Below are 27,797 nucleotides of genomic sequence, written 5' to 3'. Positions count from 1 at the left end.
TCAGTCACGACATGAAAAGTATCAAAAGTAGACCAGAGACTCGAGCGTATGAAGTAGGTAAATTATGGAGGAAAGATTCTATTAAGAAGAATTTGCCTTATAAGAAATGGGATAGTCCTTTTTTGAGGGGACAAGGAGCATGGAGAGGGAGAGGTTATTATCAACAACAGAACAACCAATACCACAATCATTACCAAATATTTCGAGATTAGAAACATCACACCCTAAGAAAAATAACACCACTGTCAATATCTCATCACATACTCTTACAACACATGAGAAAAAAGCACTTCAAAAAGGATTTTCATTTGTTCCGACACCAGCCTACAATGCCTTCAAAACACGTATCAAATTATTTAAGTTTACTAGAAAACCTAAGATTATAAATGTATTTTCTGACAAAGTACCTAGCAACCAAGATACATCCATAGTTAAGAAACCTAGTAAATGGATCAGACAATACCATTAACCCAATCATGCAAACCTATGAGAACTTAATCGTATGTGATTTAGAAGAATTGGAACAAAAAAAAAACCAATTCAAAAAAGAAGTTTTTCAATATGACATATCAGCAAAAGACTGCACTAACTACTCTTGGTAAGGATCGTGACATCATTTTTAAGGCAGCAGACAAAAGTGGTAGAATAGTAATTATGGATAGACAAAATTACATTCAGGAAATTGACCGCAAACTTTCCGACAACACATTTTATAAAAGGCTGGATAAAGATCCGACCATGGATATCAAAAAAGATATTGACAATTTATGATCTATAGCTAAAGAGGGTGGTTACCTTACTAATAAGGAGTTTGAATTTTTAACTGTTAAGTTTCCTATTTTACCCACTATCTATGTTCTTCCAAAGATCCATAAATCCATAACAGATCCTCTGGGTAGACCAATCATTTCAGCAAATGGTTCTCTCCATGAAACCCTCTCCATTTTTATTAATACATTTTTAAAATCCAAGATTAACACAATTCCATCAATTATCAGAGATTCTGCACATTTTATCACTTTTTAAAATGATTTTAAAGATCTTAGAGAAGAAATTATAATGATAACAATGGACATAGAGTCCTTGTACACAAACATCCCTCAAGATGCAGCTTTAGATATCATTTCATATTAACTTTCAGAATGGAACACACACATGCAAATACCAAATCAATTTCTAATGGAATTAGCACAGATTTCATTGAAAATTTTTTTTTTCATTTTTAATAAAAAAAAAGTTTTTTGCAGACAAAAGGAGTAGCAATGGGTTCACCTATGGCACCCTCAGTGGCAAATTTTTATGTAGCAAGATTTGAAAAATTGTTTTTAACTGAGCAAAGGTTTAAGGAGAATATTCTTTTCTGGAAGCGCTACATAGATGATATCTTTATTATTTGGAAAGGAAACCTTGACACTTTAAATTTGTTTCATAAATGGGTCAATACTTTGGATATTAATTTAAAATTTTCAATGGATTTTTAACTATTATAATATTCCATTTTTAGATGTTTTAGTCACTTTTAGAAATAGATCTTTCATACAGATATTTATAGAAAACCGACAGATACAAATAAACTATTGCATTATGAAAGTTGCCATTAAAAGTCTTTACAAAAAAATTACCATATTCTCAATTTTTAAGATTAAGAAGACTATGTGGTGATGAAGATATTTTCTATACTAGACCTAAAGAAATGAGCGATAGGTTCCTTGAAAAATTGTATCCAAAAAGATATATTTTAGCGGGTTAAAAGAAAGCATCTCTTGCAAATCAAGTTGAACTGCTGACAAATAAAGTTAAGAAATCCAATGACTGAATTGTGTATCACATATACACATATGTCTTTCCATATTACAACTATTCTTAAGAAACATTGGTCTGTTTTACAATTATTACTTTGTTTTAAAGATAAAAATCTTATGATAGCTAACAAAAGAGAAAAGAACATAAAAATTTGTCTCCCCGTCTGCACTACCAGTTAACAAACCCATTGACAAAAGACCTCTGGGTCATCGCCCTTGTGGCAATTGTTCCGTCTGTTGCGTAAATATGAAAGTGTCTTGCTTACAGATCCCAGGATTAAATAAGGAATTTAAACAAGTCTTTTACTAACTGCAAAAGTAAAGGGGTAGTTTATTTGATACTATGTCCTTGCAATAAATTGTATATTGGAAAAACTATAAGACAATTTAATAAGCGAATCATAGAACATAGAAGTAACAAAAAGAAAAGTTGAGTCTAAGCCTTAAGTTTCACATACATTACAGATGAATCATAAGTTCAATGATTATAAGTCCTGTGTACTGTAGGGATGTGAATCGTATTTCAATGATTAAAATTATCGTCCGATAATTTTAAAATCGTCTTAAATCGTTAAACAACACTATACAATAGGAATTCTAATGATTATCGTTAAAAAATCGTTAATCGGGTTAGTGCGCACTAACCAGGAGTTAGTGCGCACTAACAGAAAATGATACAAATTGACACTTTTCAGGTCAGTTAGGAATGAATATGTATTCCTATTGGCTGGCTGCTCTCTTATTTATTGATGTTACCAAGGTTCCCACTGAGGTGATGGTTGGGGGGATGGGAAATGGAAACGGTTGGTAGCTTGACAAAAAAAGTAATGTGATCAGTCAATGTGACTAGAACTTGTGCCTAGCCCTGATACCGGGAGTGTTGTGATCTTCCTACACACAGTTCCCTAACCCTGATACCGGGAGTGTTGTGATCTTCCTGCACGCAGTGCCCTAACCCTGATACCAGGGGTGTTGTGATCTTCCTGCATACAGTGCCCTAACGCTGATACCAGGAGTGTTGTGATCTTCCTGCACGCAGTGCCCTATCCCTGATACCGGGGGTGTTGTGATCTTCCTGCACACAGTGCCCTATCCCTGATACCGGGGGTGTTGTGATCTTCCTGCACTGAGCAGGGATACGGCACTGCGTGCAGGAAGATCACAACACTCCCGGTATCAGGGTTAGGGCACTGTGTGCAGGAAGATTACAACACTCCCGGTATCAGGGATATGGCACTGAGTGCAGGAAGATCACAACACCCCTGGTATCAGGGATAGGGCACTGTGTGCAGGAAGATCACAACACCCCCGGTATCAGGGTTAGGGCACTGTGTGCAGGAAGATCACAACACCCCTGGTATCAGGGATAGGGCACTGTGTGCAGGAAGATTACAACACTCCCAGTATTAGGGATATGGCACTGAGGGCAGGAAGATCACAACACCCCTGGTATCAGGGATAGGGCACTGCGTGCAGGAAGATCACAACACTCCCGGTATCAGGGTTAGGGCACTGTGTGCAGGAAGATCACAACACCCCTGGCGATGGAGGAGGTGCCAGTAAGGCCTTTAAATGAGGACTGGTTGAATGGACTGGGCATATGGCAGAAGGCCGAGAAGCCTTTACCTACTGATGTCTCTGACGATCGATCCTTCCAACCAAGGAGATGATATCGTCTAGAGATGTGGGAATCTTGCGAGCAGCCAGCTCAACCTTGAGGACAGAAGATAAGCCGTCCAGACAGATTGCCCATAGGCAGTCCTCTTGCCATCCCAGTTCTGTGGCAAGTGTCCTGAATTCTACCGTGAATTCAGTGAGCGAATGTGAGCCTTGACAGAGATGAAGAAGCTGGTGACCCACAACCGCCTGTCGGCCGGGGTCCTGGAAGGTCCGCTTGAACACGGAGATGAAGTGGGAGAGATGACAGAAGATGTCATACGAACGTTTGTTTTTAAGTCACTTTTTAATATATATGGCCACCCCTTTTTATTGGCTTTGCCTGTTTGTTTTAAATTTTGTGCAGTCTTTTAATGGAGATGCCTGTTTCCTTTTTTGTTCAACACACTACATACCTTTCTTAATTTATGGCCCTTCCTTTGGTTTTTTTTAACACAGCATGTCTTAAGGATACGTGCATTGCTGAGTATATTTGCTGCTGCTGTTTTCTATTTTTTTGGAGTATAACATACACCATTTGATATATTTTTTATTTTTTGTTTTTATGCACACTTTTACAGAATATCAAGTAACAATTGGTATAAGATTCAACTCAAATATATAAAAGATTTATCTTATACAGGTAAAATCATGTACTTTTGTTTATTACATTCTCATTTCTACTGCCTCAAAATTCGCTTGTTTTTCGTCATATTTGTTTGAGATAGCGCCTGGTTATTTTATCCATTACCATTATATATTATTATGATTTCAGTTTTCTGTATGTCCTGTTTGTTGAGTTATATTTGTTATTTATGTGTTTTAGCCCCTGAGGCAGCCCCAGTGTGGGGGCGAAACTCGGCCTGAGTTGGGCTCTTTTTAAGAATACGTCTCCAATAAAAACAATTCTAATCGGACATCTTTTGGCATCTAAACCTACTTTATTGCCTATCACTCTGGAATGTACACCAGCTGGTCCAAGTGATTTGCTACCCTTTAGTTTGTCAATTTGCCCTGTTACATCTTCCAGGTACACTGAGATTTGTTTCAGATCTGCTAATTCATCATCTTTGAATATCATTTCTGGCATATGAATATAAGAACATAAGATATGCCATACTGGGTCAGACCAAGGGTCCATCAAGCCTAGTATCCTATCTCCAACAGTGATGAATCTAAGTCACAAGTACCTGGCAAGTACAATGTTACAGTTGTAGACCCCTGTGTGGTGGTGTGGTTGACTTAGTCACACGGGTGAACCCGTATGGCCCACACCAACTGTGGGCAGAAGCGCCTGGGTGGGATTAACTGGAGCTTCACCTATACCAACCGTTGTTCCCACGGTTGAGCTCTTGGTGTGGATGGTCAGCAGGTATGTCCCAGGGGCAAGGTAAGGGAAAATGTTCAAGTCCAAGCAAAGGTCAAGGCAGGCAGCAAACAAGGAAATCCAGAGAACGAAGCAAGATCGGGATCGGCAGCAGAAGGCAGAATCCAAGAGACAAACCAGGGTCAGGGCAGGTGGCAAGCAAGCTGAAGAACAGGGCGGGAACAAGAAAAAGCAACGCACACTGAGAAGCAGGCTACTCAGGAGACCTGATGCTGAGGCGCTGGCTGGTTGCAGGAGATTTCCTTATATAGTCCTGGAGGATGTGACATCATCAGCCACAAGAAGTCCTGGCTAGGGGCCTATAAAAGCAGTCCAAGTTTACAGAAAGTTCTGTTCTGGGTCCTAGGAACAGCATGCTGCTGGAGGCTACACCAGAGTCGCTTACATGAGGGAGGTGGCTGGAGCCTAGCACCCAAACATTAAATAAATCCCATGCTACTAATGCCAGCAACAAGCAGTGGCTATTCCCTATTGATTAATAGCAGTTCATGGATTTTTCCTCCATGAACTTATCCAAACCATTTTTAAACCCAGCTACACTAGTTGCCTTAACCACATCCTCTGGCAATGAATTCTAGAGCTTAATTGTGCATTGAGTGAAAAATAATTTTCTCTGATTTGTTTTAAATATGCTACTTACTAACTTCATGGAGTGCCACCTAGTCCTTGTACTATCTAAAAGAATACATAAGCATTTCACATTTACCCGATCGAGTCCTTTCATGATTTTGCAGACCTCTATCATTTCTATCTATTCTATGACAAGCTTCTTTTGAAATGTTCTCTTTGCCTTCCTTATCAATGCTTTGCATCTAACTTGCCAGTGCCAATGCTGTTTCCTGTTTTCTTCATTCAGATCTCCTTTCTATATAACCACCCTCCCCCATATTCTCATCCATTAATCACCAACACCTTTAGAAATCTCCAGGCTATTAAATCATTGTATCCTCTTCACTGCTATCTCATTGCTTCTCACCTTCACAACCTTATCAATTTCTTTCAACATTAGAGTTTTCTCTGCATTGGGCACTCTTGCCCCACCTCTCCCCTGTCCTGTAAGATGTAGCAAATCCCAATCTTGGCTTACCTTCAGAGTTCATGCCTTACATTCCTGCACTTATGCTACAAAACATCTCTAGTTAAAATTCTGTTCCCATGCTGACTTCATATATTTCAAATTCATGCTCATCTCCTTCCAGTCTGCCAAGCAAATCTATTATGTCCATTTAATAAGCATCTTTGTCTCCAGATCCTATCATCCCTTCATCACATTCACCTCCCTTTTCAAACTGCCTTTGCTTCCTATCCCCCTTCATGCTCTGCTCAGACCATGGCTTACTTCTTTCACAACAAGGTTCACAAGATTAATCTTGAGTTCTCCACCAGGTCACATCCATCTCCTCCACTTCATTCCTTTCCCTTTCCTTTGGCTCTTGTCATTCTTCCTTTTTTGGAAATTATAGAGGAGGAACTTGCCCAACTTTTCTCCTCCTCCAAACTTTCTATGAGTTTCTTTGAGTCTACTATCCACCCAGCCCTTCAGGTCTGTCTCCTCTTCAGTCATTCCCTTGACCCTTCTATCACATTGCCATTCTATTAGTTTCCACTGCTATCCCATTATCAGTCAGTGTGCCTTAGGGCTCTCTCCTAGGCCCTCTTCTCTTTTCTCTCTACACTTGTTCCCTTGGTTCTCTGATCTTCTCACATTGCTCTTAGTACCATTTTTATACTGATGACTACTGAACTAGCAAATTCATTCTTTTTAAAGAACTTCCTTCCAAATGTCAGACTATGAAAGAAATTTGATTTTCTTAAAATATACATTGAAATTTGTTCCTACCCAGATTAATTGCCCCTGTTCCCAGTGCAGTGAGATGCTATACTTGCCTGTCAAAGAGATTTAAGCAACATAACATTTTTTTGCTACAATCACTCCCAGATTGTCAACTCAGAATGACATAATTCATCTATTATTAGAGAAATGTCTGATCCAGTGCCAATAAAAGCAAAACCTTCAGTATTTTCAGTAAGCACTTTGGTTCTTGTAGTTAAGGAATAATTTGTCTTTCCTTTTCAAAAGCCTTCATAGGAATCCTTTTGGGTGTTGGCCCCAGCATCATTGGTTGCAGTTTGCAAGCTCCAGTTTTTCTTGATATTCAAATTCACATAGGTTACTGTCCAGTTATAATGTGAAAGGATCAATTATACCTGCTGAAATGTATCTATATATCACCAGTGTTATGGACTGGTAAGCTGGATTCAGGTATCCCCACAGAGGCAGTATAGGGCTGCACATCTATTCTGTCATGGTCAGGAAGACTGGAGTCAGGGAGCACACCCACGTAAGCAGTATAGTGCTGCAGGATAGGACTGGAGATGGTCTTCTGCCTATCCAATACCCTCTACCCCCAGGTTGAGCCCATGGGTTCTGGGGGCCAGAAGGGCTTGTTTTCTGTGGAACATCATGGTACGGATGGCGATAAGTACAGGCGTAGACTGGACAAGGCAAGGCTGGCTGGAAGCTAGATACAGATACTGGCTGAGGATTGGACACAGGTGCTGGCTGGGAGCTGGACACAGGTGCTGGCTGGGAGCTGGACAAAGAGCACAGCCTGGGGCTGAATACAACACACAGACTGGGGCTGGATACAGGGCATAGACTAGACCAGGGACAAGAAAAAGCACTGGGAAACAGACATGGGACTGGAAAGGGCAATGCAAGACAGAACAAGGACAGGACTAGACAAGGGCAGGACTGGACTAGACTAGACATACCAAGCAAAAGAAAACAGGGAAGCCCAAAAAGGCACAAGGCTGACTAGGAGAAGCTAGCAGGCCCAAGAAGCTACAGAGCAAGGAGAGGAGGCCAAGAGGCCACAAGGAAAAATAGGAGGCCCGGAGGCCATGGGGCAAGATAGGGCAGAAGGCCCAGAGGCCACAGGCAAGGTAAAGCAGAAGGACAAGAGGCCACAGGGCTAGGCAAGGCAAAAAGCCCAGAGACCACAAAATAAGGCAAGGTCTGGGCAGTCTGCAAGGTAATTAGGTGGCTAAATCAGACAGCCGAGGTGACTCAATGAAGAGGCACTGAGGCATTGAGCATGCTGGGTCAAGTAGGGCTGAGGCTGAGACATGGTGTGACTAGTGAGGATGTGACTGGCAGAACTATGAGTGAAGCTCGCTGGAGGCCTCTGCTGGTGGGGAGGCTTGGGTGTTATACTGTCAGTGAAGAGGTGACAGAGAGCAAAACTTGCTAAGGACCCCTAGTAGTGGGAAGACTGTGCAGTAGGCTGAACCTTGGTACTGATAGACTGCATATCAGGCGAAACCATGACAACTAGAAGATAGGTACACTGAGAATGTCTAGTTTGGAGGTAGACAACTCCAGTCCTGGAGTGCCACAAACAGGTCTGGTTTTTAGAATATCCACAATGAACAAGTACACGGTATATTTGCGTGCACAGCTCATACTGCATGCAAATATATCTCATACAGAGTTCAGTTCAGGGTCTGGATTGTTTTCATTTTCCCTTCGGCAGTCACTTACCAGCATCTCGGTAAAAAACAGAGAGAGGGAGAAGCAGTTATTTATTTTAACCAAAGATATAACTTTATTTATGTAGCTTATACTTGAATAAAAAGTTTCTTCATCAACCATGAAAATAATATTAATATTCATTAAAAACATGCAAATGATGTTTTTTCTAAATTACCTTTCTGATTTCTTTTATAACAGGAAAAACAAACAGAATTTCCTAATTGCTCATTCCCTTTTCTTAGAGTTCAGAATTTTTGTTACTTTCTTCCTTGCTAGAGGTCCAGTTTCTGAAGTAATTTTCTTCTCTAGGAGTATTCTTCTGGCTTCACAGCTTTTAGGAGTTCATTACTCCATCTGAAAGGAAAGTTTCCACAACTTGAGTCCTGGAAACCACTCAGATTTGCACTGGCATCTGGCCTATATCTATCTTGTTGGTAGCACAGATTTGCTGTCTCCTCCTAAAATCTATGCAGACTAAAAAGCCCTTTAGAAACTTTTAGCATAATGCTAACATTTCTATTAACTTTTATTGCCAAAGTATTACAATCTGAATCACCTCACATATTTTATATAGGTTAACATCTATAGAAATATATCATTATCTGCAAGTGAAACAGATACCATCAGTTTTGCTCCTTAATAAAATTATTTAGCACTAACCTGAATGGAAAGTTTCCACAAATTGAGTCCTGAAATCCACTTAGATTTCCACTGGCCTCTGGCCTACAGCTATCCTGTTGGTAGCACAGGTTTCCTGCCTCCTCCTGGGGTCTATGCAGGACTGAGAAAACTCCACTCTCCTGCTGGCTATATCCATTTATTCCGCAGTTTCTCCAACTACAGAGCACATGTACTGCCGTTAAGCATGGCTGCTGTAAAGCAACAGCATCCAACTGAGCATGCTCCATGCTCTTCTCTCTTTCAAGGTTTTTTTTAAAGAGAAACTCATTTTGTAAATATATTCCATAGGGGCTAACCTGGCATGATGGGGTCCCAACTCCCCACTAAAAGAAATTAGCATCAGGAAAGACACAGCAAAGGGAAAGTCGATCTCCGGATCCTTCCCTCATTGATGCCATGGGAAGTTTACATCAGGCCTGCTACAGCCCTTCTCCAGTTTTTCCACTGGCTTGAACCTGAACAGACATAAGTCACCATCCTTCCACCAGCAGTATAGCTAGTTTGCTTATTTCTTCACCTCTATACCTAGAATCATAGAAACATAGAAATGATGGCAGAAAAGGACTAAACGGTCCATACATGGGGGTAACCTACACGGCCCAGCAAGCTTATGGTAGTATCTGCTGCGCCGTGTAGGTTACCCCCATGCTTATCAGTTTCCCAGATCATAAAAGTCAGGGCCCTCATTGGTTACTGTTTGAATCCAATTCCCCGTTATGCCTTGTCATTGAAGCAGAGAGCAATGTTGCATCAAAGTATCAGATTTATTGGTTAAGGGAAGTAATTAATTACCGCATCAGACTGCAAAGGTCAGGGCCCTCATTGGTTGCTCTTCAAATCCATTTCCCCCTTTTCCCCCTGACATTGAAGCAGAGAGCCATGATGGAGTTGCATCAAAAGTATGAAGGCTTATTAGTTAAGGGTAGTAACCGCCGCACCAGCAAGTTACCCCCATGCATTCTTTTCTTCATTTCCATCCTCTAGCATTTAGGGATCCACAGTATTTATCCCTTTGAATTCTTTCACTATTTTTGTCTTCATCGCCTCCTCGAAAGGGCATTCCAGGCATTCACCACCCTATCTGTGAAGAAATATTTCCTGACGTTAGTTCTGAGAAGTCCTCCCTGGAGTTTCATTTCATGACCCCTAGTTCTACTGATTTCTTTCCAATGAAAAAAGGTTTGTCAAATGTGCATCATTAAATCTTCTCAGTGTCTGAAAGTCTGTATCATATGTCCCCTGCACCTCCTCTCTTCCAGGGTATACATATTCAGATCCTTCAGCCTCTTTTCATAGGTCTTCTCATGCAGACCTCATACCATTTTGGTCATTCTTCTCTGGACCACCTCCATCCTGTCTTTATGGACTCCAGAATTGAACACAGTATTCTAAGTGAAGCTTCACCAAGGACCTGTACAAGAGCATTATCACTTCCTTTTTCTTACTGCTTATTCTTCTCTCTATGTATCCCAGCATGCTTTTGGCTTTAGCTATCGCCTTGTCACATTGCTTTGTCATCTTCAGATCTCCAGACACTATTACCCCAAGATCCCTCTCTTGGTCCGTACACATCAATTTTTCACCCCCCATCACATAAAGCTCTTTTGGATCACCGCACCCCAGATGCATGACTCTGCACTTCTTGGCATTGAATCCAAGAAGTGCAGAGTCTCAGGATCTGGGTCTCAGGATCTGTTTTCACATCACTTTGTTCCTCTTTGGGTGCCTTGGGTTGTTCATGCTTCTGTTTGTGATGCTTTGTACCACTCATGAAGCCCTGGGGTTTTCCTACCACTGTTGGTGCGACATTTTCCTTCTTACAGAGCCTTGGGCTCTTCTTGCCACTATTGGTGCTGCTTTGACCCCTTCATGGTGCCTTGGATTGTTCATGTCACTGTTGTTGCTTTTTGCCCTTCTTTCGGTACTCAGGGTGTTCATGCCTCTGTATGGGCTGCTTTTACTCTCTCTTAAAACCTTGAAGTGCAACTGTTGTTGACGCTTTGGCAGTCTCCTACTGCCTTGGGCTATTCATGCCATTGTTGTTGATGCCCTTTGCCCCTCTTTTGCTGCTTTGGGGTGTTTATGCCTCTTTTTGGGCTGCTTTCCTCTCTCCCAGAGCCTTGGGTTGTTCCTGCCACTATTGATGCTATTTTTCTCCTTTCATGGAGCCGTGGGTTATTCATGCCTCTGTTGATACTCACTTTGGCCTTCTGTTGGTGTCTTTGGACTGCTGTTTCCTCTGCTACTGATGCCTGCCTGCAATTTCATTAAATTTGGATAGAAACCCCCAATGTTAGAGTCCAAAATAGAATGTATTATTTCCTCCATTGTCTTTAATGGAACCAGATTAAAGGACATAATGAAATAAATAAAATAAACGTGAGAATCAAAATGAACAAAATGACCGAAAAAGGCAAATTAACTAAATTAAAATTGTTCAGTACATATCTCTACATTGAAAAGCTCTGGAAAATCCATGCATAAGATATAGGAATAATTTTCAGTTCTTCCCTTGTTTAAACTACAGTGCTTCAATTTTACTAAAACATTCTTCAGATTCAAGGTAAGCTTGCCAGTCGGAAGTGAGGAATTTAGGATGTTGGTAATATGACAATCTTTCAGAATCCAAGCTGGCGATATGCCAAATGAACAGGTGGCAGAATGAAGCCCATGCATATTGAAAACAGCCTCTTCACACACCATAGCATGAGAAAATGACTGTCTCCCATTTTTCAGTCAGCTTTTCTTTGGCATGAGAAGGCTTTATGCATTTTAAAGTTGAACATCCAATACTGTCCTCATTTGATATTCTTCAAAATGCATTTGAAACCTGTTCAAACCTTTGGGGTTTACTCTCCCTGAGATTCATCCGGTGGGGGTGGGGGTGGTAAGAATAGAGGAGAGGCAAGGTACTCCACATTTTCTGCTACAAGTGATAATGCCATAAATTGACTTATAGATTTTAATACAATGACCTGCAGTAAAAGTGCATTATCACTTACATGCTGATTTCTGTGTGCCAGAAATCACTAGTGCCTTGCTTCTCCTCCTAGATTTTTTTTTTCTCTCCTCATTTTCTTCTTTCTCCTGCTTTCCCTCCTCATCACCATCTTTATCGGGATATTCGGCAGTGCTGCTGAATATCTGGGAGAGTCTCAGCCATTATACATAAGTAATACCTAGTAGGTGAACACAGATTTCATGCACAATGGATTCCACAGGGTGTCATGGTTTGTGACCCCTGCCTGAGGCCCATCACTATGGTGGCAGAGCTAGATGAATGGCTGGGCTAGGAAGGGCAGGGGTGAAGTGTTTAAACAGAAGAAACATCTGAGTAGTAACAAATTTAGGGTTCATGGTACCATGGCCTGATTATAAGCTGATTCTGATTGATTTGAAAGCTCAAAGGAGCAGGAGAAACTTGCGGGCCAAAGAAAAAGAAAGACCAGGACCCTTTAAGGAAGAGCTGGGATATTGCAGAGTAGAGGATAGATAAAGGATTTATAGGGAGATTTACTAAGCAGCGATAGTTTATTGCGGGAGGGGCCAAATATTGCTAAGGATGTCCCCATGATATTTTCCCCCTCCCATTCAAACTATCGCAGCAGTACTGCAGTGAGATTTTTTATCATGGCACATACACACGACAACAAATTGCACCAGGTATGGGGCCTTTCTGCACAATAGTGGCCAACCCAGGCTGGAACCGTCATAACTTAAAGGGCCCGAGGCTCAAAAAATTGCAGCTCCCCAATTCTGAAAATGTCACCCCAGGGATCTTTGCAGACCCCTGCCCACCCCCTCCTTCTGCCTTCCGAGGTGGCACTGGCTCCCAAAATAAAAAAAAAATAGAATAAGTCCAACTACACAGCAATGGTCCATTCCCTTCCCCACCCCCCATCTTAAATGACAAAAATGCCCCCTTAGTTAAACTACCTCCCCCCCCCCCCCCCCAGTCCATCCCTCCGTCCTCCATATAAAGTTAAATATCTGGTGTCTAGGTTTCACTCACAACCAAAAAAAAATGATCCTGGTGGTCTGGGGAGCACCCAGGACCCCCCCCCTCCCATACCTTAAAAATAAGTCATTGTAGTTTTTTTAGAAGCCTAGAGTGCTCCTTTAGCCCCAGACCCATCAACGCCATTTTGAAAAATGATGTTGACAAGACCTTACCCCTATCATGTGACAGGAGCAAAGTCCAGGGATTGTGCCAAGGCCACTTGGGGGGGAGGGAGAGTTGGGATCGTTGTCTGGAAGCTCCCCTAAACTATCAGGGTCATTTTTTGGGGATAAGGATTGTGAGAAACATAGACACCAAGGATTTAACTTTATTTGGAGGGGGAAAGGGATGGGCGGGGAAGAGATAGATTGATTAAGGGGGCATTTTTTTCATATAAGGGGAGGGGGTGGGGAAGGGAAGGGAGTGAGCAATCGCCATGCATTTGAACTCATTCTGTTTTAGTAGGTGTGAAGCTCCCGGAGCACCAGCCTAGCTGGGCCTTCGGTCACACGCCAGGCCCCATGCCGGGCCTCGGCGTCTCAGCAGCTAGCCACGCCCCTACGCACGTGCGGACCAGCCACCCTGATATGGGTTCTAGGGCAGGGCCTAGTTCCACGGCGCACCCTGATTGAATGGATGTTAAAAGGAAGTTCCTGGCCTTACTTCCTTGCCTTGGCAATCGGGTCGGTTTGTTCCTGAGATTGCCCTTGCTCGTGTTCCTGCTTGCCTGTTCCTAGTCTCGTTCCAGGATCATTCTGTTCCAGTTCCATTCTTGCTTGTTCCTACTTCCTTGCCCTGCTTGTTCCTGTTTTCGTTCTTCGTCTTCCTGGTCTTATCTCGGACTGCCTTTTGGGTAAGACCTCAGCTTTTTCCTGACCTGCCTGCCTGCCTGCCGCCTGCCAAAGATCTCAGCTTGTTCCTGACCTGCCTGCCGCCTGCCAAAGCCCTCAGCCTGTTCCTGACTCGTCTGCCTGACCTGCCTGCCTGCTTGCCGCCTGCCAAAAACCTCAGTCTGTTCCTGACTCGTCTGCCTGTCTGCCGCCTGCCGCCTGCCCAAGACCTCTGCCTGTTCTTCGACCCTGCCTGACCTCTGGATCTTGACCCTTGCTTCGTTGACCACTCCTCGGACTGATTCTTGGACTTGACCTTGCTCGCCTGACCTTGCTTGATTTTGGCTCTGTTCCTAGCCTTGTCATCACCAACACTCTTCTGGTTCGCTTATCTCCAACCTGTTTCCAGCCTCGAACCCGATAGCGCTCTTCCAGTCCCTGTGGGCACGCCGGACTCAGACTTTCCCAGGAGACCCTGCGAGGCCCGCCTAAGTCCCAGCGGCCCGGGTCCCTAAGGGCTCCTCCCGGGGAGACCTCGGGCTTCCAGTGGTGAAGATCTACACTGCCTCTGTCTCCTTCAGTGCTCCGCCCCCTGTGGTCAGTTCCCGTACTGCCAAAGGCCAGTGGTCCACCCCCAAGCGCAACAGTTATGGGTATTGAGAGTGCATAAAGTGGGAAACTTTCAAACTATGTGTAGAAATGTAAAGTCTGCAAGTTCATTTTAGGAATGTGCAGAAGGAAGAAATTTGTTTCAGCTTGTTCATTCAGTTCGTTGGAACCCATATTCATTTCATTAGTTTCAACACAACAAAAAAATGTTCATTTATTCATTTCATTAGTTTCATTCATTTTACATTAAAACCTAAGGGGCTCCAGATTAGTGATTTTTTTTTTATCAAGTCTAATGAAACTTGTGAAAAGAAATCATCAGAAAGGGGAAGGAACTACAAGGTATTTAGAGCATGTTAAAATGGCATCAAAAGTGGCATAACTAGTAGGCTAAGACTCCGCAAAGGGGTACCAGGCTTACAGAATTGGCAGGAGTTCTCTAATGCAACATGAATAAAGCAAAGAAGTAGTAAGAAGAGGAAGAACACCTCAAGGTTTAAAAAGAAAAACCAGCACAGCAATAGTGTCATGAACAGTTGATGGCATCAACAGAGGCAAAGTGGCAACAAAAGTGGCATCAGGACCCTAAGGCACCATGAAGGGGGATTGAAACAGAAAATGTGGCAGAAAAAATCCCAAGGTACAGATAACCAAGAATCAGAAAGAGTGGTATCAAGATTTCAAAAGCATAGGAGAGGTACACAGCAGAGCCCCAGATTGGCAAGAAGATTTCAAAGTGTAAGAGCTGAAGTATGCCAGGAAGGTACAGTGACAGAAAGAAATTAAGTATTCCAAGGTGTAAAATCTGCACATGGTGGCAAAGCCAAGCGGCCCAAGGATCATAGGTGTAGGATGAAGGGGCATAGCATTAAGGCAGAGTGGCATGGGAGATGCCAGTCATTCCACTGGAGCATATAGACAACCGTAAAAGGGAAGTGTTGGAGTCATTTTTTGTTACTTTTGCTGAGGATGTATATAGAGGATAGGCCATATGGATTCAGAGTTTTCACCCAGACACAAACTAGTTTGAAGGCCACAGCCCAGCTTCTGAGTGAACTCCTATTTACTGTGAAATGTTTATGAATATTCAACAGTCTGTTCATTTATTCTACTAGGTCTATTATTAGAAAGCTAGCAATTAACTTACAATAAAGCCTGAGAGAGCGAGTGAAGGCCACACAGCTATGCCTGAAATTTGATAAGAACTCAGAACATTTTTTTCCACAAGCGTTTGTAATGTATAAGGAGAGACAGCGGGAAAGAGAGGAGAGAAAGAGCCTTGGACGTGATGGTATGGCTGATCCTGTGGAAATGTAAGCTTTTTATATCTATATAGCAATTATTATTATCTACCATTACTTCTTCTGTGTAATCTGATTTTATTTGCTTTATCCTCCTATTGCTCAAATAAACTCACTTTCCTAGATACCTGGAACTGTGATGTACTGAATCAAAGTTTGTGTGTTGCTCTTTGTATAGGGAATTAACTACTAGGTTCAAGTCCCCAGGTATAATCCCAGTAATTTTGTGTGGCTATTTTTGTAGGGGATAAGCTCCTGGGTTCAAGCCCCCAGGTATAATCTCAGTCATTGCATATGGCTATTTATATAGGGTTCAAGCCCCCAGGTATAATCCCAGTAATTATGTGTGCTTATATGGGATAAGCCCCTTGGGTAGCCCCAGTATAAACCTCATTGATATTAGCCCCCCAGGTCAGAGCCCCTGGGTATGATACCAGTGTGCATGGTCTGAATCCATAACAGGGATGCCTCTTCCTGTTGAAGTATGGCTGCATCTGGCTGATCCACCATTCCAGTAGGATATGTTTGTGTCATGGAGAAAGCCAAGCACATCATAGATAGGTAGGTACCCAAGTGCATGTTGCGTCCGTCGGTCTCAGACGGCTTCACCCCATATGCCTCACCTTGTTCTCGGCTTCTCCTGCTTACCTTGGGAAAATAGCTACCACCGCATCTGCAAGCTGCCCTCTCCAGCGTCCCCGGAACGTCTATGTTGTTGCCTCCCACTATGTTCCTCCCAAGGGCCTACTAGGGTGCGCGCGCTACCCATATCTTTATTCTAGCTATGGCGCGAACCTTGGGGGCGTCCCCCTCGAGTGACATCACAACATCCAGGTATTTAGCCTGCCCATATTTGCTAGCTAATCGAGTTAGCAAGGACTGGATTGCGGATTGGATTCGTCCAGTCTACGCTGCTCTTCTGCTTCCGTGCAGCCGCTGGAAGCTCTCTCTCTGCTCTTCGGGGTAACTACTAATCTGGGCCCTCCTTGGGGGCCCTTCCTCTTCTTTCAGGTGCCTTACTGGGATCAGGTACTCACTCCTCGAGGGCCTGCTCTCCCTGCCATGGTGCCTGGAAACATCTACTTCTGCCTGGTGGAAACCTTCTACATCATAGCTACCATCTAGTGAGTAATCTATTCTCAGTCTATCTCATCTACAGCTTTTCCGTGCTGGGAACCCTACACCGGAACATCCCTATATCAACTTGGTGAGAAGGGTCCCTCTGCCGAGGGTCCCTGGACTGCTACTTCAGAACCTGCTCACTACTGCCACTTCTGGTGGCTTACATCTGCTGTATAATAAAAGACAATTCAGTGTTTGTGCGACCTGAGTCTAGCCCAGTACTGTGGCTCCCCACGGAGCTCCTCCCTGTGGGCGTGGTCATCTCCCACAGTACCCAAGAATCCACTCAAACACCTCAAAACCATAACAGTGTGCAGTACAATGGAACTGTGAGTGGGCTATAAAATCAATGAAGGTTCATGGAGCGGTGCCACAAGTGTACAAAAGAATAGATAGCTGTGGCAAGAACAATTCCCCCATCCCGTCTGCACTTCAGTGGGGCCATGAAAGAATTTATAAGTTATTTGGGGCAGCAACCCAGGCTGGCTGTCAACCCCTTCCTTTCCAGGATGTAGGCTCTTTCAACTGGGGGATGAAAGGAGTCCTCTCAGTTCCCAGTGCGGGGTGATTAGCTCTCCCTCTGAAATTCCCTGAGTTAGGGAAACTCTGATATTCTGTGTGCTGTGTGCCAAAGAATTCAAAGGAGCCACTGTGTTCGTGTCCAAATAAATCTTGCAAATTGTTATAAGATGGCACAATATTGAGCCACAGCACCACTAAATATGTTCTTTACAGGATTTTTCTCAAACTGAGCAGGAATATGTGTTTCCAAAGTCCAGGGAACTGCTACCCTCCAGAGTTTTGGAAAAATAGAGTCCTAGATGGGCAGAACACCCCTTCCAGAATACTAAGCTGCTACACAGAGAGTTAAACTTCTCTCTCTCCCCAGGGTCTTGGAGGATCATCATATGGGTGTCCTCTTGAACAGTAGGCTTTGCCTTTACTCACTGTTAGATGATTCAACCTTCTTTATTCTTATGCAGTCCTTATTCTTTCTTTTGAATCCCTGATGGGAGCAATCATTTGGAGCAGGATTCTCAGTGCTCCCAGGAGGAAAGGGAGTCAGAACTTCCAACCTGGATCTTGAAATTAGGCTTACAAAACCAAAAGATAATTCTGAGGTGGCTCACAACAGGTCACTGGCACCTCCTTCCTCATCGAGGCAATGGGGGGGGGGGCAGATCTTTCCTAACCTGCCCAGACCCAGGGTTCCCTGTGGCCTGAGCCCAGAGGCTGAACAGGCTCCATCAAGGCCCCTACCCTCAAAAAGGCAAAAGTCCAACAAATGCACTCAGAAGGATCTCCCACCAGACAGGTTGTGTACTGGCTGGGCAGAAACCCTCCCAGCCTTGGCCAGGACCACCCAACAGGGCTTGCTTGGCTAAAACTGGCTAGGCCTGTAAAACAACAAAAAGTTTAACTCTCTCTTCCTCTGAACTCTGTTCCAAACGCAAAGGACAGCCTCCCAAGCTGAAGCAAGGGCACAGTTATAAACTGTTACAAATGGGTTTGCTAATCCAGACCCCACAGAAGGAGGGGCTTCATGCATCCTACTCTAGCTAGTAGACTGATTCTAAATACCCAGGCCATCCTGGTAACCCAAGAAGTGCACGGCTTACACATAGATGAAGAATGTTATTAAAATCCTGAAGAGTGTTTCAGTAAGTTTTCAAAGCAATGTATTGTGGGCGGTAAGTAGGGGAAGGGAATATGGCAAGAACCTTGAACACAGCTGGAATAGTAGGAAGCACTCTCAAATACCAAGACTGGCTTGGAATGGCAGCAGCAGCAGTGGTGCTGGTATATCTTAAGAACTTGAATAGTAGGAGCAGAGCAATGCAGTGAGAAGTGTATCCGTATAATAAAAACATAAGAACATAAGAAATTGCCATACTGGGTCATCCCAAGGGTCCATCAAGCCCAGCGGAGTGATGCTTTAGAGGTTACATTTGGGGGAAAAAGAAGGCAGAGAAACTGAGTGGAGTCATGCCTCAGAGGTTGAAGTTGGGGAAAAGGAAACAGAGGAATTCAGAGGAATCATGCCTCAATGGTTGCATTTGGGGAAAAGAAGGCAGAGGAATTGAGGAGTCATACTTCAGAGGTGCATTTGGGGGAAAATGAGGTAGAGGGAACTGTGTGGAATAATACCTCAGAGGTTGCATTTGGGGAAAAGGAAGCAGAGGAACTGAGTGGAGTCCTACCTCGGAGGTTGTATTAGAAGAAAAGGAAGGAAAGGAACTGACCCCATTGTTGTTGAAGGGGATGTGTCGGGAGGAATCAGGAAGATTGAAGCCCCAGTGTTGCGGATGGGAACATGTCAGGAGGAAGCAAGAGAATTGAAGCCCTAGTGTTGAGGGTGGGAACATGTCAGGAGGAAGCAGGAGGATTGAAGTGTTGATCTTTGATGGCTTCATCCCGCCTACCTCTCTCTACTTGCGGCTCCTCCCGCTCACCTTGGACTGATGGCCGCTGCGGCATCTGCTTGCCGTTCTCTCCGGCGTCCGCAGACCAGCTTTGATGCTGCCTCCCGCCATTCTCCTTCAAGGTACCTCTAGGGCGTGCGTGTGCATGCCGCCCTCATCTTTAACTTCACATTGGAGCGAACCTCAGGGGCGTCCCCCTGTTCTGACGTCACGTCTCCAGGGTATATCTGCCTCAGTATTTGCTAGCTCGTTGAGTTAGCAACAGGATTCGTATGGATGGGATTCGCTCTCCGTTCCTAAGTTATTCTGCCACTCCAGTTCTATCTGGAACTCTTATTACCCTTCGGGGTCGCTAACGGGGTACCCGCTCCTCAGGGGCCTCTCTGCTTCTTTCAGGTGCTATCAGGAAACCAGTACTCGCTCCTCGAAAGCCCATGTTCCCTGTGTTGCTGCCTGCAACCTCTACCCTTCTACTTGGAAGAACTAACTTAGTCACCATCAGTGAGTACAGAAAACATCTCTCTCTACAGTATTGCTTCGCCAGAATCAGGTACTCGCTCCTCAAGGGCCTTCTCTCTGCTCCGGTGCCAGACCTCATTTAGTGGAATCTCTGCTACTGCTAGTGAGTACAACACCACTGAGTCTCTCTGCTCTAAGGGATCAGGTACTCACTCCTCGAGGGCCTGCTTTCCCTTTCTTGGAGCTCTCCTAATTCTATTTGGGACTCTGAATGCTAATCTTATTCTGTGCTCATAATCTGTCTTTTTCCACTACAGCACTGCTCAACAGATGATCCGCTGTTGCAGTGTTCTGTGAGAGACGCGCCCAGCCGGGTTCTACAACCACTACTCACTATTGCCACCTCTGGTGGTTCCATAAACTGTTAAATAAAAGATTCAAATCTGTGTTTGTCTGGCCGGAGTTTAGCCTGACACTGTGGTCCCTCTCGGGATTGCCCCCCGTGGGTGTGGACAGCTTCCACAGTGTCCAAGAATCCACCCAAACACCATTAACCATAACATGAAGCCCCAGTGCTGAGGTTGGGGACATGTCAGGAGGAAGCAAGAGAATTGAAGCCCCAGTGTTGAGGTTGGGGACATGTCAGGAGGAAGAAAGCTGAGTCAGACCCCATTGTTGGTGAAGGGAACATGTCAGAGGAATCAGGAAGATTGAAACCCCAGTGTTGAGAATGGAGACATGTCAGGAGGAAGCAGGAGGAGTGAAGATCCAGAGTTGTTATGGGGGATGTGCTAGAAGGAAGTAAATTGAGACAGACCCCATTGTTGATGAAGGAGATGTGTTAGGAGGAAGCAGAAGGCTTGAAACCCCAGTGTTAAGATTGGGGACATGTCAAGAGGAGCAGGAGGATTGAAGCCCCAGAGTTGTTGGGAACGTGTCAGGAGGAAAAAGGAGGATTGAAGCCCCAGAGTTGTTGAAGGAGACATGTCAGGAGCAAGCAAGCTGTCAGACCACATTGTTATTGATGGGGACGTCAGGAGGAAGCAGGGGGATTGAAACCCAAATGTTGAGTTGGGGACATGTCAAGATGAAGTAGGATGATTGAAGCACCAGTGTTCAGATTGGGGACATACCAGGAGGAAGCAGGAGGATTGAAGACCCAGAGTTGTTGGGGATGTGTCAGGAGGAAGTAAGCTGAGTCAGACCCCAGTTTTCTGGATGAGGACAAGTCAGGAGGTAGTATGTTGTGAAAGGTCCCAATTTTGTGGATGGGGACAAGTCAGGAGGCAGCATGTTGGGAAAAGCCCTCAGTTTTGTGGATGGGGACAAGTCAGGAGGTAGCAGAATTGGTCAGACCCTGATGATGGTAGACATTAACAGGGCAAGGCAGGCAGATTGTGTCAGTGCATGTTGGCCCCTGTGATGTTAGTAAGGGCAAGACAGGCAGATTGTGTCAGTGCATGTTGTCCCCTGTGATGTTGGTAAGGGCAAGGCATGAAGATTGAGTCAGTGCATGTTGGCCCCTATGATGTTGGTAAGGGCATGGCAGTGTTGGAGACACAGCAGGACTCAGCATTGGTGTGTTGTGGCCCTTGCATTGGCTTTTTGGCTGGGGAGGCAGCAGCAGTGTAGTTGTTGAAGTATTGGGAACACAGCAGGACTTAGCACTGGTGTGTGTAATCCCAGGGGTTAAAAAATTGAAGCGAGGGGATATAATTTTTTTTAACTCAGAAAATAAAACTAACTTGGGTCCTGGGAGATGCTGCTGTAGAGTGGCAGCTAATTGGGGGCAGTCATACCCATGCTGGAAACTAGGAGCTGCTGGAAACTGTAAGTGTACCTTATTCATGGTAACCCAAGTGCTTCATGCTGACAGTTGTTGCAGGTGAGATTCCAGTCAGAGAGAGAGAGAGTTGGCAGAACTGGGGGAAAGAGCTCAGCACAGTGATTCACTCGGAGGCAATTAATCTGCACTGAGTTAATGTTAAAGACACTGAGAAAGGTGTAGGCATATTAAAGTTGATTGTACAGTGTGTGTGTTTGTGTAAGAATTTTAGTAATTCCAGTCAGGTAAGCGCAGTGTAGGATCAGATTAATTTTAACTGTGATCAGGTATGCAGAACTTTTACTTGGTTTTTATTAAAAGAGGTGTGAATGACCAAAGGCATCTGGAAAGAGTGGCAAGCATCAATTCAGAGTAAAGGGTAAATTTTCCAGATTAACATTTACTGAGCTATTGAAGCCCTTAAACATTCCTGGATACTAGGGTATGTAACAATCTTCCTGAAGGGGAAAATAATTAAGAGAAAGAAAGTTGATTAATATTAAGGTCCCAGATAAAATCCATCTGCTGACCTGGAACAAAACAGTATTAAGAACTGTGTAAGGCAGTAAGTCAGCATTCCGTCATTGTAAAACAGGTTTGCTTCTTATGACTGTGAAGCTATATCTCTCTGTTATTCTAAAACCTAGGATAATAAAAAGTGATTTTAATAATTCAAGGGAATCATTTTGATAGAAGAAATCTACCCTGAAAAAAAGGAGAGGTATATTCCCAGTCTAATAACATACACTGAACAAATCATTAGAAGTGTCACAGAGTTTAATTCTGTGGTGTGTGAAAAAGATAAGACATAATAAAGAAAGCAGCACAGGAGAACAGCAGCACCAGAGTATATAAGTCTCTTAGTATAGTACAACTGCACTTGTGTAAGTGAAATAAGTAACCACAGCAGAATTTGCCTGGCAGTATCTAAACTTACAGCATGATGGAAAGCTGTCCGAGTGAAACAAATGAAATCCATCTGAGTGTCTGAGTTAATATTAGCAGCACCTGTCAAAACCTCTCTCATAATCTTAGTACAATAAGTACATTTGATTATTATTTTTTATGAAGTTCTAACTAGCACTAAGTATCAGCAAGCCAATGGGACTTGTAGCTTACATGTAGTGGATATTGCGGAAGACTTTATTGCGGTAGTGTAGACAGGAATCCTGTTGTGATTTATTTAAAGTACAGCTAGGAGAAGATCAGCACCGGGTGCCTCTGGGAAGTTCCTGAGACATAAATCAACAGAGCCTCTTAGCTAATCAAGCTGCATAAGCTAACAGTGCCCCCTGTTCTTCGAACCCCAGCCACGGTAAGAGGACGAAGTTCAGTACATCTGAACCATAATGCATCATACTCAAAAATGTCCTCCAGAAAAATACAGACAAGTGCACACCAACACTAATACATCACATGTCTAACTAGACTTACAACCATTTAGCTTTACAGTGGATATAGAGAAAAGAAAAGGCTTTCACATGTAATAAAGATACCAGAGAAAGACACACAGAAAAAGAGAAAGAAAGAAGGACCCAGCATGGCAATTTCTTATGTTCTTATAGGTGTTGCGTCGGAGGTGGAACCTTGGGCCAAGGTGGGGTTCACACAACCTGTAGGCAAGGACCTACAAGTTCGGCAGGTGGAGTGGGCTGATAGGCAGAGGCCACTGGAGCTTCAGCTATACCAGCCCTCTTTCCCCGCGGGTTGAGCCTTTGGGTGCCAGGGCCGGCAGGATTTAGATGGGCCTCGAGGTAGCTGGTTCAGCCCAGAGACAGTAGGTGAGGGATGGAGTAGTCCTACTCTGGACTGGGTAAGGTTCTGGAAACTCGGGCACCAATGAGACAAAGGCAGACTGAGGGCGCTCGAGCAAAGATAGGCCAAAGCCTAGTAAGTCCAAGACCAGGGAGTAGGCAAAAGAGGCATACAATGGTAGGCTTGAGTCTGGGCTGGCAGCAATCCAGGGGCTGTGGCAAGCAATGCTGAGGTCTGATCACGGAGATAGTCAGTAGCGTGGTCAATCAAAGTTGAAGTCTAATCGCGGAGAAGTCAATAGCGTAGTCGGATGAAGCGGTGGTCTGGGTCTGGAGATAGGCAATACGTGGTCAGGCAAAGCAGAGGTCTGGGTCTGGAGATAGGCTGTAGCGTAGTCAGGCAAAGTGAGGTCAAAGTCCGTGTAATCAATCCGAAGCAAAAGCAGGGCAGGAAGAAGGAGAACAGGAACCAGGAATGATGAGGATCAGGAATGAGGAGTAGAGACTAAACTTTTAGCAGCAATGAGTACTCGAGTAGTGAGGAGACCTGTTGCAAAGGCAACGCTATGGAGCAGGGCCTGAGCTTAAGTATTATGCAGAGGTTGACGTCATCCGGAGCCACGGCCAGGTTCCTGCCACGGTCCCTTCATAAGGATCAGCGATGAGCACGCACGCGCGCCCCTGGGGAGGGGCACAGTGCGAGTGGTGGCATCTCTCCGCGGACCACACAGAGAGGCCCGATGAGTAGTGGCATCAGGACTGGGAACGGTGGAAGCTGCAGCGGGGCTGGAGGCACCGGGGGAGGCCCGAGGATGGAGCTGGCAGCCCACCGCCGCCAGCGAGGAGGAACCAGAGGCTGGAGTCCTTAAGAAAAGGTGAGAGGGCCATGCCGTGGGTCTGCCACAGATGGCACGCATAACAGTACCCATCCCTTTACACCCTCCTCTTGGAGGTTGGGGTTTGCTTGGATGGACACGATGATAATTCAGGAGGAGAGTTTTGTCCAGGATGTTCTGAGCTGGTTCCCACGAATTTTCTTCGGGTCCGTAACCCCCCCCCCCCCCCCCCCCCAAGAAAGGAGTTATTCCCACCAGCGGCCCCTACGGAGGACGTCGAGGACTTCATGAACCTTGTACTTTGTATCGGTTTCCGCCACAAGTGGAGGTGGTTCCAGAGTCTTCCGGGCAAGCCAGGATAGGACCACAGGTTTTAAAAGCAATACATGGAATGTATTGTGAATTCCCAGCATAGGAGGTAGCCGAAGCTGATTATATAATAGGTCCAATGCGTCAAGTGACCATAAAAGGCTCAATATACCTTGGAGCGAACCTTTGGGATATACCGAGTATTTAACCAGACTTTCTGGCCAGGGAGGAATTCAGGAGCCGAGCAATGTCGACTGTCAGCAGTTCTCTTGGCCCGGGAAGCTTAGATTCGTCAGCTCCCATAACGTCTTGAAGGAATCCGCAGTAGTGTGTGCTGCAGGGGATGGCACTGATAGAGGTATGGGCAGCAGTGGTCGTGGTTGTTTTCCATAGACAAAAGAGAACGGTGATGTGCCTGTAGCAGTGGCAATGTGGGAGTTGTGAGAAAACTCCGCCCAGGATAGAAGTTCATACCAATTATCTTGGCAGTCATTGATGTAAGCATGCAGGAAGGCCTTCAGAGAGCGATTCATTCGCTCGGCTTGTCCGTTAGCTTGGGGATGATAGGCAGTTGTTAGGCTGAAATTAATACCGAATTTTCGGCAAAGAGCACGCCAATATCTGGCAACGAACTGTGGACCTCTGTCTGATACAATGTCCTTGAGTAGGCCATGCAATCTAAAAATATGATGTAAAAATAGGCGTGCCAGTTCTGGAGCAGATGGTAGGCCCGGTAGAGGGACGAAATGGGCCATTTTTTAAAATCATCTATGGTTACCAATATTACGGTGTGACCCTTTGATGGAGGCAAATCCACGATGAAATCTGTAGACAGGTGGGTCCACGGTTCTTCAGGAGCTGGAAGTGGCTGTAGGAGACCCCAAGGTTGACCGACCGGGGGTTTTTGCTGTGCACAGATCAGTGGCATAGCCAGAAATGCATTTTTGGCTGGGCCCAAGGTTAACATGGGTGGGCACTAAAAAAGATTCTGAGCCATGGAATTCATATTCTTATTGAATAATAGTTTCACACACACACCTGACAATAGATTTCTAAATAATCTGCTACAGCTGTTATACTTTTAATATTTTAAATTCAATGACTTCAAGCAGCTATCAATGCTAAACCTTGTATATAGTTATGGAAGCATTTCAATTATACTTAGAGATCTCAAGTGGCAGTATCCCATAACTTACAAAGAACCATATACTAGTCTATATAAATAAAAATGTTAAATAGTTTGTACCAAATCGCTAATCTCAGCAACCACTTATCCGATTGCGTTCAAATTTGGACACAAGTTTCACCTCACATACGGCAAGGATCTTCTACACTTACATTACATATATGTCACACCGGGGGCTGGTAAAAAAGTTTTAAAATTTGGTTCCACAAAACAGCAACATCTGGTGGACATAAGCGGAAGCTCTTACACCTTGCACAAATGCTCACACCCCACACACATGTGACCAATGTTTGCGATTCACACACCTTCCGAGCAGACACAAATCCACCCTCCTCACACACCCCCGCACACATGCCAATTGTACTTATTTCACACACCCTCAAAAAACACACAAAAATCCACTAAATACCAGCATGCTACACCCGGAGGCCACTCACATGCCACATGTTTGCAATTCCCACACCCTACGAACTCACACACAAACACCCTTCTCACACCCCTCACGCACATGACTTTTCTACTTACTGCCCTCAACCTCCGAACACACGGAAAACTGCAGAATAGTTCAGGCTGCTCCAGCGGGGGGGGCAACACTGCTCCAGGACACATCGCATACACTATGGCTGTCGGCTGCCAGCAATCAAAATGGCGCCGAAGGCTCTTTCCCTTACTAGGACACTCGGGAACGCCAATAGCAGCAGTAGCCCATGTGACATAGTAAGGGTGAGGGCCCGTTGACACCATTTTCTGAACTGGCAACTGGCGCACCTTCGCCCTTACTATCTGAGCGAGACGACCACTCCCATTGCTCCACCTCGAGGGCCCGGCACCAATACTTCCATGCCGGAACGAACGCCCGCTCCACCGATTACCATTTTTTAAAGGTATCGTCGGGCCTGCAGGGGGGGGGGGGGGCGTGGGGATGTTCTTGCGTCCATGTTCGGGGGGGGGGGGGCAGTTCCGAGATTCTGCAACTCTTGTGGGTTAGTCTATTTCACCGGCCAGGGGGGGGACACTTATATAAACACAACGTTTCTGTGGGGATTACTTTGGGGTGCAAAGGGGGAGGGCACACACAAACACATACACAAAATGTGCACCATCTCCGAAAGGTTACAAAACAGCCCTCACCAGGTGGGGAGTCACTGAGGTGACAGTGAGGAGAGGGAGAATGAGGAGGGAGGTAACTGTCAGGGGAGGAAGAATGAGGGGAGAGGTGAGTGTGAGGGGACAGAGTTGGAGTGGGGACAGGGGAGGGAAGGGGGGAGTGACCAAGGGGGAAGAGGATGAGTGACTGAGCTAAATGAGCAAGGGGAAGGGGCAGGGAGGGCAAAGAATATGACTCAGCCACTGCAACGCGTGGCACGGGTCCACTAGTCTACTATAAAGACAAATATCTCATCATACATCACAGTATTCTGTGAGATGTTTTAAAACCCTCTGGAATGTTGTATCAAAATATTTACCATAATTGAGCAAATGCCTTATTAATCTGTATCAATAAAACTGATAAATACCTTTGAAGACTTCTTTTCCTTTCCTATGGCTCAACTATTTAGTTTCTTAGTCTTCCTCTGATGCTGACATTTGTTGAATCAAGTCCAGGGGCTCCTGTCATTCATCCCCTTTTCTTTACAAAGGAAGAATACAAAAAAGACTGCTCTGGATAAAGAGATGTCTTGAAGGTGGTCACACCCTTTGGCTGACAGCTGGGATGTATCCTTAGCAGTGTGGAGAGAATAACTGGGTAGACAGGAGAAAAAGGCTATTCAGCCCTGTCATTTACTAAGCTATCATCTTCATTAAACAATAAGATGCCATCTTTTGCTATTGAATATGGTTATAATGATGTCATAGTCCAGTGACTCACATAATTCCCTTTCAAATGATAAAAGTGACAGATTATTGAGGCGGCTTGTGAGCATGGAGGCTCTTGTTGCTGTTGTGATCTGGTTTGTTGTAGAAAAGAGTCTTTCCACCGTGCAGGTTGTCATTGGTAGTGTGATGGATAACAGTGGCCCCCAGCTACTTTGCGCTTTAGTTGCTGAACAAACACAATAAATTCTGCCTCTTCTACTGCAA

Source organism: Rhinatrema bivittatum, chromosome 3 (assembly GCF_901001135.1).
Source record: "Rhinatrema bivittatum chromosome 3, aRhiBiv1.1, whole genome shotgun sequence".
NCBI lineage: Eukaryota > Metazoa > Chordata > Amphibia > Gymnophiona > Rhinatrematidae > Rhinatrema > Rhinatrema bivittatum.
The sequence above is the reverse complement of the archived record's forward strand: the minus strand, read 5'-3'. Positions refer to the sequence as shown.